Below are 11,764 nucleotides of genomic sequence, written 5' to 3'. Positions count from 1 at the left end.
GATATTCATTCTACTTCAATCTGAATGTGATGAACGTGACAATCATCATCATTCCCTATGAACGCGTGCCTGACAACCACTTCCGTTCTACCTTCGACTGAATGAGTATCTCTTAGATCTCTTAATCAGAATCTTCGTGGTGTAAGCTAGAATGATGGCGGCATTCAAGAGAATCCGGAAAGTCTAAACCTTGTCTGTGGTATTCCGGGTAGGATTCAATGAATGAATGACTGTGACGAGCTCCAAACTCGCGATTGCTGGGCGTTAGTGACAGACGCAAAAGGATAGTAAATCCTATTCCAGCATGATCGAGAACTGACAGATGAATAGCCGTGTCGTGACAGGGTGCGTTGACCATTTTCACTGAGAGGATAAGATGAAGCCATTGACAAGGGTGATGCCTCCAGATGATTAGCCGTGTCGTGACAGGGCATTGGATCATTTTCCCGAGAGATGACCGAAAGTAGCCATTGACAGTGGTGATGTATCACATAAAGCCAGCCATGGAAAGGAGTAAGACTGATTGGATGAAGATAGCAGGAAAGCAGAGGTTCAGAGGAACGAAAGCATCTCCATTCGCTTATCTGAAATTCTCACCAATGAATTACATAAGTATTTCTATCCCTATTTTATTATATTATTTTTGAAAACTCCATAACCATTTGATATCCGCCTGACTGAGATTTACAAGGTGACCATAGCTTGCTTCATACCGACAATCTCCGTGGGATTCGACCCTTACTCACGTAAGGTATTACTTGGACGACCCAGTGCACTTGCTGGTAAGTTATGCGAAGTTGTGAAGATAAGTTTAGACCATGGTTCTGTGCATCCGTTTTTGGTGCCATTGCCAGGGAATCAATTTCGAACAACAATTCACAACCCGAGTAGCAATTTCGCATACCAAGTTTTTGGCGCCGTTGCCGGGGATTGTTTGAGTTTGGACAACTGATGGTTCATCTTGTTGCTCAGATTAGGTAACTTTCTTTTCGTATTCTTTTCAAAAATTTTTCAAAAAAAAAATTATTTCAAAATTTTCTCACCTGTTTTTCGAAAAAAATAAAAATGTTTTCAAAAATATATTTTTATTCAAAATTTTTAAGAATGAATTCTAGTGTTTCATGAAGCATGCTAAAGCCTGGCTGGCTGTAAAGCCATGTCTAAATTCTTTTGGACTGAGGCTTCCACTCATAAGTATATGAAGTTGGATGAAATATCAGTTGTTGTATACATGAGAGGTATCTATGTTTGCTGAAGCTTGGCTGGCCATTGGCCATGTCTAGTGTTTTGGACCGGAGCTTTCATTGAAAGCTTGGCTGGCTAGTGAGCCATGTCTAATTCCTGGACTGAAGCTTTAGATTAAGAATGCAAGATTTCTGGAATTCATATAAAAAAATTTTGGAATCCTTATTTTCCTTTTTCAATTAATTTTCGAAAAATCCAAAAAAAATTAGAAAATCATAAAAATAAAAAATATTTTTGTGTTTTTTGTTTGAGTCTTGAGTCATGTTATAAGTTTAGTGTCAATTGCATATTCATCTTGCATTTTTCGAAAATTCATGCATTCATAGTGTTCTTCATGATCTTCAAGTTGTTCTTAGTAAGTCTTCTTGTTTGATCTTTGCATTTGCATGTTTTGTGTCTTTTCTTGTTTTTCATATGCATTCTTGAATTCTTAGTGTCTAAGCATTAAAGAATTCTAAGTTTGGTGTCTTGCATGTTTTCTTTGCATTAAAATTTTTTCAAAAATATGTTCTTGGTGTTCATCTTGACATTCATAGCATTCTTGCATACATCACATGTTTTGATCTAAAATTCTCATGCATTGCATCTTTTTAGTGTTTTTCTCTCTCATCATAAAAAATTCAAAAAAAAAATATCTTTCCATTTTTTTCTCATCAAATTCGAAAATTTGGATTGACTTTTTCAAAAATTTTAAAAATCAAGTTGTTTCTTATGAGTCAAATCAGATTTTCAATTTAAAAATCTTATCTTTTTCAAAATCTTTTTCAAAAATCAAATCTTTTTCATTTTTTTTAGTTATTTTCGAAAATTACAAAAATATTTTTCAAAAATCTTTTCTTAATTTTATCTCATAATTTTCGAAAATAACAATAACAATTAATGTTTTGATTCAAAAATTTCAAGTTTGTTACTTACTTGTTAAGAAAGATTCAAACTTTGAGTTCTAGAATCATATCTTGTGATTTCTTGTGAATCAAGTCATTAATTGTGATTTTAAAAATTCAAATCTTTTTCAAAAACTAATTTCTATCATATCTTTTCAAAAATATCTTCTTATCTTACCTTTTTCAAAAATTTGATTTCAAAATATCTTTTCTAACTTCCTAACTTCTTATCTTTTCAAAATTTGTTTCAACTAACTAACTAACTTTTTTTGTTTGTTTCTTATCTTTTTCAAAACTACCTAACTAACTCTCTCTCTCTCTCTAATTTTCGAAAATATCTCCCTCTTTTTCAAAATTTCTTTTTAATTAACTAATTATTTTTATTTTTGATTTCAAAATTTTTCAAAAATTACTAACCTTTTTCAAAAACTATTTTCGAAAATCACTAACCCTTTTTCAAAAATTATTTTCAAAAATTCTCCCTCTCCCATCTTACTCTATTTATTTATTCATCTACTAACATCTCATCTCACATCTCTACCCTCCTCACAGTTGTGTTTCTTCCATTACATTACATTCTTTGTCCCCCTCTTTTCTCCCACTCACAAAGGGATCCCTATACTGTGGTATAAAGGATCTCTATTATTATTATTTTTCTGTGCCCTCTTCTTTGTCATATGAGCAGGAGCAAGGACAAGAACATTCTTGTTGAAGCAGATCCAGAACCAGAAAGGACTCTAAAGAGAAAACTAAGAGAAGCTAAATTACAACAATCCAGACATAACCTTTCAGAAATTTTTGAACAGGAAGAGGAGATGGCAGCCGAAAATAATAATAATACAAGGAGGATGCTTGGTGACTTTACTGCACCTAATTCCAATTTACATGGAAGAAGCATCTCCATTCCTGCCATTGGAGCAAACAACTTTGAGCTGAAACCTCAATTAGTTTCTCTGATGCAGCAGAACTGCAAGTTTCATGGACTTCCATCTGAAGATCCTTTTCAGTTCTTAACTGAATTCTTGCAAATATGTGATACTGTTAAGACTAATGGAGTAGATCCTGAAGTCTACAGGCTCATGCTTTTCCCTTTTGCTGTAAGAGACAGAGCTAGAGTGTGGTTGGATTCTCAACCCAAGGATAGCCTGAACTCTTGGGATAAGCTGGTCAAGGCTTTCTTAGCCAAGTTCTTTCCTCCTCAAAAGCTGAGCAAGCTTAGAGTGGATGTTCAAACCTTCAGACAGAAAGAAGGTGAATCCCTCTATGAAGCTTGGGAGAGATACAAAGGACTGACCAAAAAGTGTCCTTCTGACATGCTTTCAGAATGGACCATCCTGGATATATTCTATGATGGTTTATCTGAGTTATCAAAGATGTCATTGGATACTTCTACAGGTGGATCCATTCACCTAAAGAAAACGCCTGCAGAAGCTCAAGAACTCATTGACATGGTTGCAAATAACCAGTTTGGGAAGAAGCCCATGTCTGGAGCTATGCCACTTTATAATCATTAATATTCGCGGACACAACCACCAGAAGCCATATCTTTCGAAGGAAATGAAACGGAGAATGATATATAAATATGAAGTAAAGAAATATAGAATTAGAAAAAGCGGTATGGTATAAAGGCTTACGACCTGGAGATTCTTAGCTTTTTAGACACAATCTATGTTACTAGCTATTCAGTGGATTCCTAGCCCTTGACTCATGGTAGAGAACACCTATTGGGCTTTCGTGCAACGTCGAAAGGGTCCTGATGTAGTGGGATCGTTCGGATTGTTACATGTACACTTCTGAAAAGAATCCTGTGAATAATGGGACGCCTATAAAGAAGGGAGTTCTTGAGATTGACACTCTGAATGCCATATTGGCTCAGAACAAAGTATTGACTCAGCAAGTCAATATGATTTCTCAGAGTCTGAATGGAATGCAAGATACATCCAACAGTACTCAAGAGGCTTCTTATGAAGAAGAAGCTTATGATCCTGAGAACCCTGCAATAGCAGAGGTGAATTACTTAGGTGAACCTTATGGAAACACCTATAACTCATCATGGAGAAATCATCCAAATTTCTCATGGAAGGATCAAAAGCCTCAACAAGGCTTTAACAATGGTGGAAGAAACAGGTTTAACAATAATAAACCTTTTCCATCATCCACTCAACAACAGACAGAGAACTCTGAACAAAATACTTCTAATTTGGCAAACTTAGTCTCTGATTTGTCCAAGGCCACTGTGAGTTTCATGAATGAAACAAGGTCTTCCATTAGAAATTTGGAAGCACAAGTGGGCCAGCTGAGTAAAAGGATCACTGAAATCCCTCCCAGTACTCTCCCAAGCAATACAGAAGAGAATCCAAAAGGAGAGTGCAAGGCCATTGACATAAGCAAAATGGCCGAACCCAATGAGGGAGAGGAGGACGTGAATCCCAAGGAGGAAGACCTCCTGGGACGTCCAGTGACCAATAAGGAGCTTCCCTCTGAGGAACCAAAGGAATCTGAGACTCATCTAGAGACCATAGAGATTCTATTGAACCTCCTTATGCCCTTCATGAGCTCTGATGAGTATTCCTCTTCTGAAGAGAATGAGGATGTTACTGAAGAGCAAACTGCCAAGTTTCTTGGTGCAATCATGAAGCTAAATGCCAAATTATTTGGCATTGATACTTGGGAAGTTGAACCTCCCTTGTTCATCAATGAACTAAGTGACCTGGATCAACTGACATTGCCTCAGAAGAGACAGGATCCTGGGAAGTTCATAATACCTTGTACCATAGGCACCATGATCTTTAAGGCTCTGTGTGACCTTGGTTCAGGGATAAACCTCATGCCCGTCTCTGTAATAGAGAAACTGGGAATTTATGGGGTGCAAGCTGCTAGAATCTCATTAGAGATGGCAGATAATTCAAGAAAACAGGCTTATGGACAAGTAGAGGACGTGTTAGTGAAGGTTGAAGGCCTTTACATCCCTACTGATTTCATAGTCCTGGATACTGGAAAGGAAGAGGATGAATCTATCATCTTAGGAAGACCTTTCCTGGCCACAGCAAGAGCTGTGATTGATGTTGACAGAGGTGAACTAGTCCTTCAATGGAATGAGGACTCCCTTGTATTTAAAACTCAAGGATCTCCCTCTGCAACCATAGAGAGGAAGCATGAAAAGCTTCTCTCAAAGCAGAGTCAACCCAAGCCCCCACAGTCAAACTCTAAGTTTGGTGTTGGGAGGCCACAACCAAACTCTAAGTTTGGTGTTGAACTCCCATATCCAAACTCTAAGTTTGGTGTTGGAGAGTTTCAACAATGCTCTGAACATCTGTGAGGCTCCATGAGAGCCCACTGTCAAGCTATTGACATTAAAGAAGCGCTTGTTGGGAGGCAACCCAATTTTTATTTATCTAACTATATTTTTCTTAGTTATATGTCTTTATAGGTTCATGATCATGAGGAGTCACAAAATAAATATAAAAATTAAAAACGGAATCAAAAACAGCAGAAGAAAAATCACACCCTGGAGGAGCATCTGCCTGGCGTTCAACGCCAGAACAGAGCATGGTTCTGGCGCTGAACGCCCAAAATGGGCAGCATTCTGGCGCTGAACGCCCAGAACAAGCATGGTTCTGGCGTTCAACGCCAGAAATGGCAACAAATGGGCGTTGAACGCCCAAAATGGGCACCAACCTGGCGCTGAACGCCCAGAGTTGTGTGCAAAGGCATTTTACATGTCTAATGGGTGCAGGGATGTAAATCCTTGACACCTCAGGATCTGTAGACCCCACAGGATCCCCACCTACCTCCACTCACTTCTTCTCACCACTCTCTTTCACACAACCCCATAAACACTCTTCCCCAAAAACCCTTTACCAATCACCTCAATCTCTCTTCCCCATCACCTCTTCACCACTCACATCCATCCACTCTTCCCCATAAACCTACCTCATAAACTCCACCTACCTTCAAAATTCAAAACCAATTTCCCACCCAAACCCACCCATATGGCCGAAACCTTTCCCCCCTCCCTTCCTTATATAAAGCCCTCCATTCTTCATCAAATTCACACAACACACCCCTATACACCCTTCTTGGCCGAAACACTTCCCACTCTCCCTCTCCTCCATTTCTTCTTCTTCTTCATCTATTCTTTTTCTTATTGCTCGAGGGCGAGCAAAATTCTAAGTTTGGTGTGGTAAAAGCATAAGCTTTTTGTTTTTCCATTACCATTGATGGCACCTAAGACCGGAGAATCCTCTAGAAAGGGGAAAGGGAAGACAAAAGCTTCCACATCCGAGTCATGGGAGATGGAAAGGTTCATCTCCAAAGCCCATCAAGACCACTTCTATGATGTTGTGGCCAAGAAGAAGGTGATCCCTGAGGTCCCTTTCAAACTCAAAAGAAATAAGTATCCGGAGATCCGACATGAAATTCAAAGAAGAGGTTGGGAAGTTCTAACAAATCCCATCCAACAAGTCGGCATCCTAATGGTTCAAGAGTTCTATGCTAATGCATGGATCACCAAGAACCATGATCAAAGTAAGAACCCGGATCCAAAGAACTATGTTACAATGGTTCGGGGGAAATACTTAGATTTTAGTCCAGAAAATGTGAGGTTGGCGTTCAACTTGCCAAACATGGAAGAGAACGCACGCCCCTACACAAGGAGAGTCAACTTTGATCAAAGGTTGGACCAAGTCCTTATGGACATATGTGTAGAAGGAGCTCAATGGAAGATTGACTCCAAAGGCAAGCCGGTTCAACTAAGAAGATTGGACCTCAAGCCTGTAGCTAGAGGATGGTTGGAGTTCATTCAATGCTCAATCATTCCCACTAGCAACCGGTCTGAAGTTACTATAGACCGGGCCATCATGATCCATAGCATCATGATTGGAGAAGAGGTGGAAGTTCATGAGATTATACCTCAAGAACTCTACAAGGTGGCTGACAAGTCCTCCACTATGGCAAGGTTAGCCTTCCCTCACCTCATTTGCCATCTATGCAATTCAGCTGGGATTGACATAGAGGGAGATATCCTCATTAAAGAGGACAAGCCCATCACTAAGAAAAAGATGGAGCAAGCAAGAGAGCCCATTCATGGAGCTCAAGAGGTGTATGAAGCTCATCACCATGAGATCCCGGAGATGCCTCAAATGTACTTTCCTCCACAAAACTATTGGGAGCAAATCAACACCTCCCTAGGAGAATTGAGTTCTAATGTGGGACAACTAAAGGTGGAACATCAAGAGCACTCCATCCTGCTTCATGAAATAAGAGAAGATCAAAAAGCAATGAGGGAGGAGCAACAAAGACAAGGAAGAGACATAGAAGAGCTCAAGGACATCATTGGTTCCTCAAGAAGGAAACGCCACCATCACTAAGGTGGATTCATTCCTTACTCTTATTTCTTCTGTTTTTCGTTTTCCATGCTATGTGCTTATCTATGTTTGTGTCTTCATTACATGATCATTAGTAGTTAGTAACTATGTCTTAAAGTTATGAATGTCCTATGAGTCCATCACCTCTCTTAAATGAAAAATGTTTTAATTCAAAAGAACAAGAAGTACATGAGTTTTGAATTTATCCTTGAACTTAGCTTAATTATATTGATGTGGTGACAATGCTTCTTGTTTTCTGAATGTATGCTTGAACAGTGCATATATCTTTTGAAGTTGTTGTTTGAGAATGTTAAATATGTTGGCTCTTGAAAGAATGATGACTAGGAAACATGTTATTTGATAATCTGAAAAATCATAAAAATGATTCTTGAAGCAAGAAAAAGCAGCAAAGAACAAAGCTTGCAGAAAAAAAAAAGAAAAAAATAGGCGAAAAAAAATATATAGAAAAAAAAAAGAGAAAAAGCAAGCAGAAAAAGCCAAAAGCTCTTAAAACCAAGAGGCAAGAGCAAAAAGCCAATAACCCTTAAAACCAAAAGGCAAGGGCAAATAAAAAAGGATCCCAAGGCTTTGAGCATCAGTGGATAGGAGGGCCTAAAGAAATAAAATCCTGGTCTAAGCGGCTAAACCAAGCTGTCCCTAACCATGTGCTTGTGGCGTGTAGGTGTCAAGTGAAAACTTGAGACTGAGCGGTTAAAGTCAAGGTCCAAAGCAAAAAAAAAAGAGTGTACTTAAGAACCCTGGACACCTCTAATTGGGGACTTTAGCAAAGCTGAGTCACAATCTGAAAAGGTTCACCCAATTATGTGTCTGTGGCATTTATGTATCCGGTGGTAATACTGGAAAACAAAGTGCTTAGGGCCACGGCCAAGACTCATAAAGAAGCTGTGTTCAAGAATCATCATACTGAACTAGGAGAATCAATAACACTATCTGAACTCTGAGTTCCTATAGATGCCAATCATTCTGAACCTCAATGGATAAAGTGAGATGCCAAAACTATTCAAGAGGCAAAAAGCTATAAGTCCCGCTCATATGATTGAAGCTATGTTTCATTGATAGTTTGGAATTTATAGTATATTCTCTTCTTTTTATCCTATTTGATTTTCAGTTGCTTGGGGACAAGCAACAATTTAAGTTTGGTGTTGTGATGAGCGGATAATTTATACGCTTTTTGACATTATTTTTAGTATGTTTTTAGTAGGATCTAGTTACTTTTAGGGATGTTTTCATTAGTTTTTATGTTAAATTCACATTTCTGGACTTTACTATGAGTTTGTGTGTTTTTCTGTGATTTCAGGTATTTTCTGGCTGAAATTGAGGGACTTGAGTAGAAATCAGATTCAGAGGTTGAAGAAGGACTGCTGATGCTGTTGGATTCTGACCTCCCTGCACTCAAAGTGGATTTTCTGGAGCTACAGAACTCGAAATGGTGCACTTCCAATTGCGTTGGAAAGTAGACATCCAGAGCTTTCCAACAATATATAATACTTTATACTTTGGCCAAGAATAGACGACGCAAACTGGCGTTCAACGCCAGCTTTCTGCCCAAACCTGGCGTCCAGCGCCAGAAAAGGAGCCAAAACCAGAGTTGAACGCCCAAACTGGCACAAAAGCTGGCGTTCAACTCCAAGAAGGACCTCTACACGTGCAACACTCAAAGCTCAGCCCAAGCACACACCAAGTGGGCCCCGGAAGTGGATTTATGCATCAATTACTTACTTTTGTAAACCCTAGTAGCTAGTTTATTATAAATAGGACCTTTTACTATTGTATTAGGCATCTTTGATCAGTTGTATGCTATCTTAGATCACGTTTGAGGGCTGGCCTCTCGGCCATGCCTGGACTTTCACTTATGTATTTTTAATGGTAGAGTTTCTACACTCCATAGATTAAGGTGTGGAGCTCTGCTGTTCCTCAAAGATTAATGCAAAGTACTACTATTTTCTATTCAATTCATCTTGTTTCGCTTCTAAGATATTCATTCGTACTTCAATCTGAATGTGATGAATGTGACAATCATCATCATTCCCTATGAACGCGTGCCTGACAACCACTGTCGTTCTACCTTCGACTGAATGAGTATCTCTTAGATCTCTTAATCAGAATCTTCGTGGTGTAAGCTAGAATGATGGCGGCATTCAAGAGAATCTGGAAAGTCTAAACCTTGTCTGTGGTATTCCGAGTAGGATTCAATGAATGAATGACTGTGACGAGCTCCAAACTCGCGATTGCTGGGCGTTAGTAACAGACGCAAAAGGATAGTAAATCCTATTCCAGCATGATCGAGAACCGACAGATGAATAGCCGTGCCGTGACAGGGTGCGTTGACCATTTTTACTGAGAGGATAAGATGAAGCCATTGACAAGGGTGATGCCTCCAGACGATTAGCCGTGCTGTGACAGGGCATTGGATCATTTTCCCGAGAGATGACCGAAAGTAGCCATTGACAGTGGTGATGTATCACATAAAGCCAGCCATGGAAAGGAGTAAGACTGATTGGATGAAGATAGCAGGAAAGCAGAGGTTTAGAGGAACGAAAGCATCTCCATTCGCTTATCTGAAATTCTCACCAATGAATTACATAAGTATTTCTATCCCTATTTTATTATATTATTTTCGAAAACTCCATAACCATTTGATATCCGCCTGACTGAGATTTACAAGGTGACCATAGCTTGCTTCATACCGACAATCTCCGTGGGATTTGACCCTTACTCACGTAAGGTATTACTTGGATGACCCAGTGCACTTGCTGGTTAGTTATGCGAAGTTGTGAAGATAAGTTTAGACCATGGTTCTGTGCATCCGTTTTTGGTGCCATTGCCAGGGAATCAATTTCGAGCAACAATTCACAACCCGAGTAGCAATTTCGCATACCAGAAACTATTCAAGGAGAGAAAATCACACTTTACTCTTTAAAGTGAAATTCAAACTTTAGAGGATCCAAATCCTTAATTTGTATATTATTATATGCTGTAAAGTGAAAAAAAAAATTACTAAGTGTTGGACATTTGACCTAAGATATATTAGGCAACATTTTTAAAGCGCACCTGAAACCTAACAAATAAGTTACCCTTCAAAAGCGTACTCTTTGGTGTAAAAAGTGAACCCATAGCTCTTAAGATAAGGCTACGCTTTATAAATGATATTTATAATATCTAAGGAGACACTTTTCAAGTGATGCCACAAATGTGTTTCCTATTCTCCTACAAAAAAAACACAGAGAAAAGCGTAGCCTATTCCTAGAATAGACTACGCTTTTCAAATGTAGTCTAAAAAAAGTGTGGCTGAATGGGTATTTTTCTTGTAGTGTTGTCCTGAAGCACCCTTATCAGCTATGATCTCTCTTCTCCTTCTAGAGATCGTCTGATGTAGGTGAATTGTTCGGCCTTTGTGGTCAGAGGGATTTTCTGGAGGTCATCTGTAGGTTGAGGTCTCTCCTGAAAGTCCTCCCTGGGTTGAGCTCTGCAAGAGACAGTACCTCAGATGCCCTATGGATTGCTTTCACTTCCTGGTTAGTCTTTTGTGTTATGTTGGTCTTTTTCAAGCTGGCGTTGTAACACTGCCGAGCTTGTTGACGATCTGAGTGTACCGTTGCTATTTTGTCATTCTGGACCTGAAACTTGACACATAAATGTAAGGTAGATACTACCGCTCTGAAGTTGTTCAAGGCGGGCCTTTCGAGAATAATATTATAAGGACTGGGACAGTCGACTGTGAGGTATTGGACATCTATAGTTTTTGATAATGGGGTGTTGCCCATTGTTGTTTTAGCCATATGTGTCCTTTTATCGAGACCCTTTCTCCAGAGAACCCAACCAGTTCTCCTTATGAGGGTTGCATGGATTTTTCAGATAGTTGCATTTTTAGAAAATTTGAATAAAATAATACATCAGCATTACTACCTGGGTCCAAAAGGACATTTCTTACTAATAGTTCTCCTGTTTGGATGGAAATTACTACTGGGTCGTCGAGGTTTGGGCCTGGTGAGGCTAGGTCGGATTGATTGAAGGTTATCTCTGGCTCTACCGTGTCCTGTTTTGTCGGAGGTACTGTTCCTTCGATTGCCAGCATTGCTCGGTAACTTCGTTTTTGGGCCAAGCTTGATTCGCCCCCTCCTGCATATCCTCCCAATATGCGGTTTCTGATTCCTCTTAGCAGACTTGGGGTTGTCCATTTCCCTTTGTCTTTTTCTATTGAGTGTTCGTCTTGGTCTTTTTTGGCTTCTCTACTTTTTCGTCCCTCGA

The 11,764-nt window shown here is 39.3% G+C and overlaps 1 non-coding gene across 1 annotated transcript; it reads right to left on the bottom strand.

Annotated features, from left to right (window-relative positions):
* Positions 1-3,340: 3,340 nt before the first annotated feature.
* Positions 3,341-3,448, bottom strand: LOC148555020 (small nucleolar RNA R71). Its single transcript, XR_015886675.1, has one exon. It is a non-coding gene; the product is annotated as a small nucleolar RNA R71 (small nucleolar RNA).
* Between the last annotated feature and the right edge of the window lie 8,316 nt (positions 3,449-11,764).

This window comes from Arachis ipaensis, chromosome B6 (genome assembly GCF_059453495.1).
Source record: "Arachis ipaensis isolate K30076 ecotype BB chromosome B6, ASM5945349v1, whole genome shotgun sequence".
In the NCBI taxonomy this organism is placed as follows: domain Eukaryota; kingdom Viridiplantae; phylum Streptophyta; class Magnoliopsida; order Fabales; family Fabaceae; genus Arachis; species Arachis ipaensis.
This window is presented reverse-complemented; position numbering and strand designations above follow the sequence as displayed.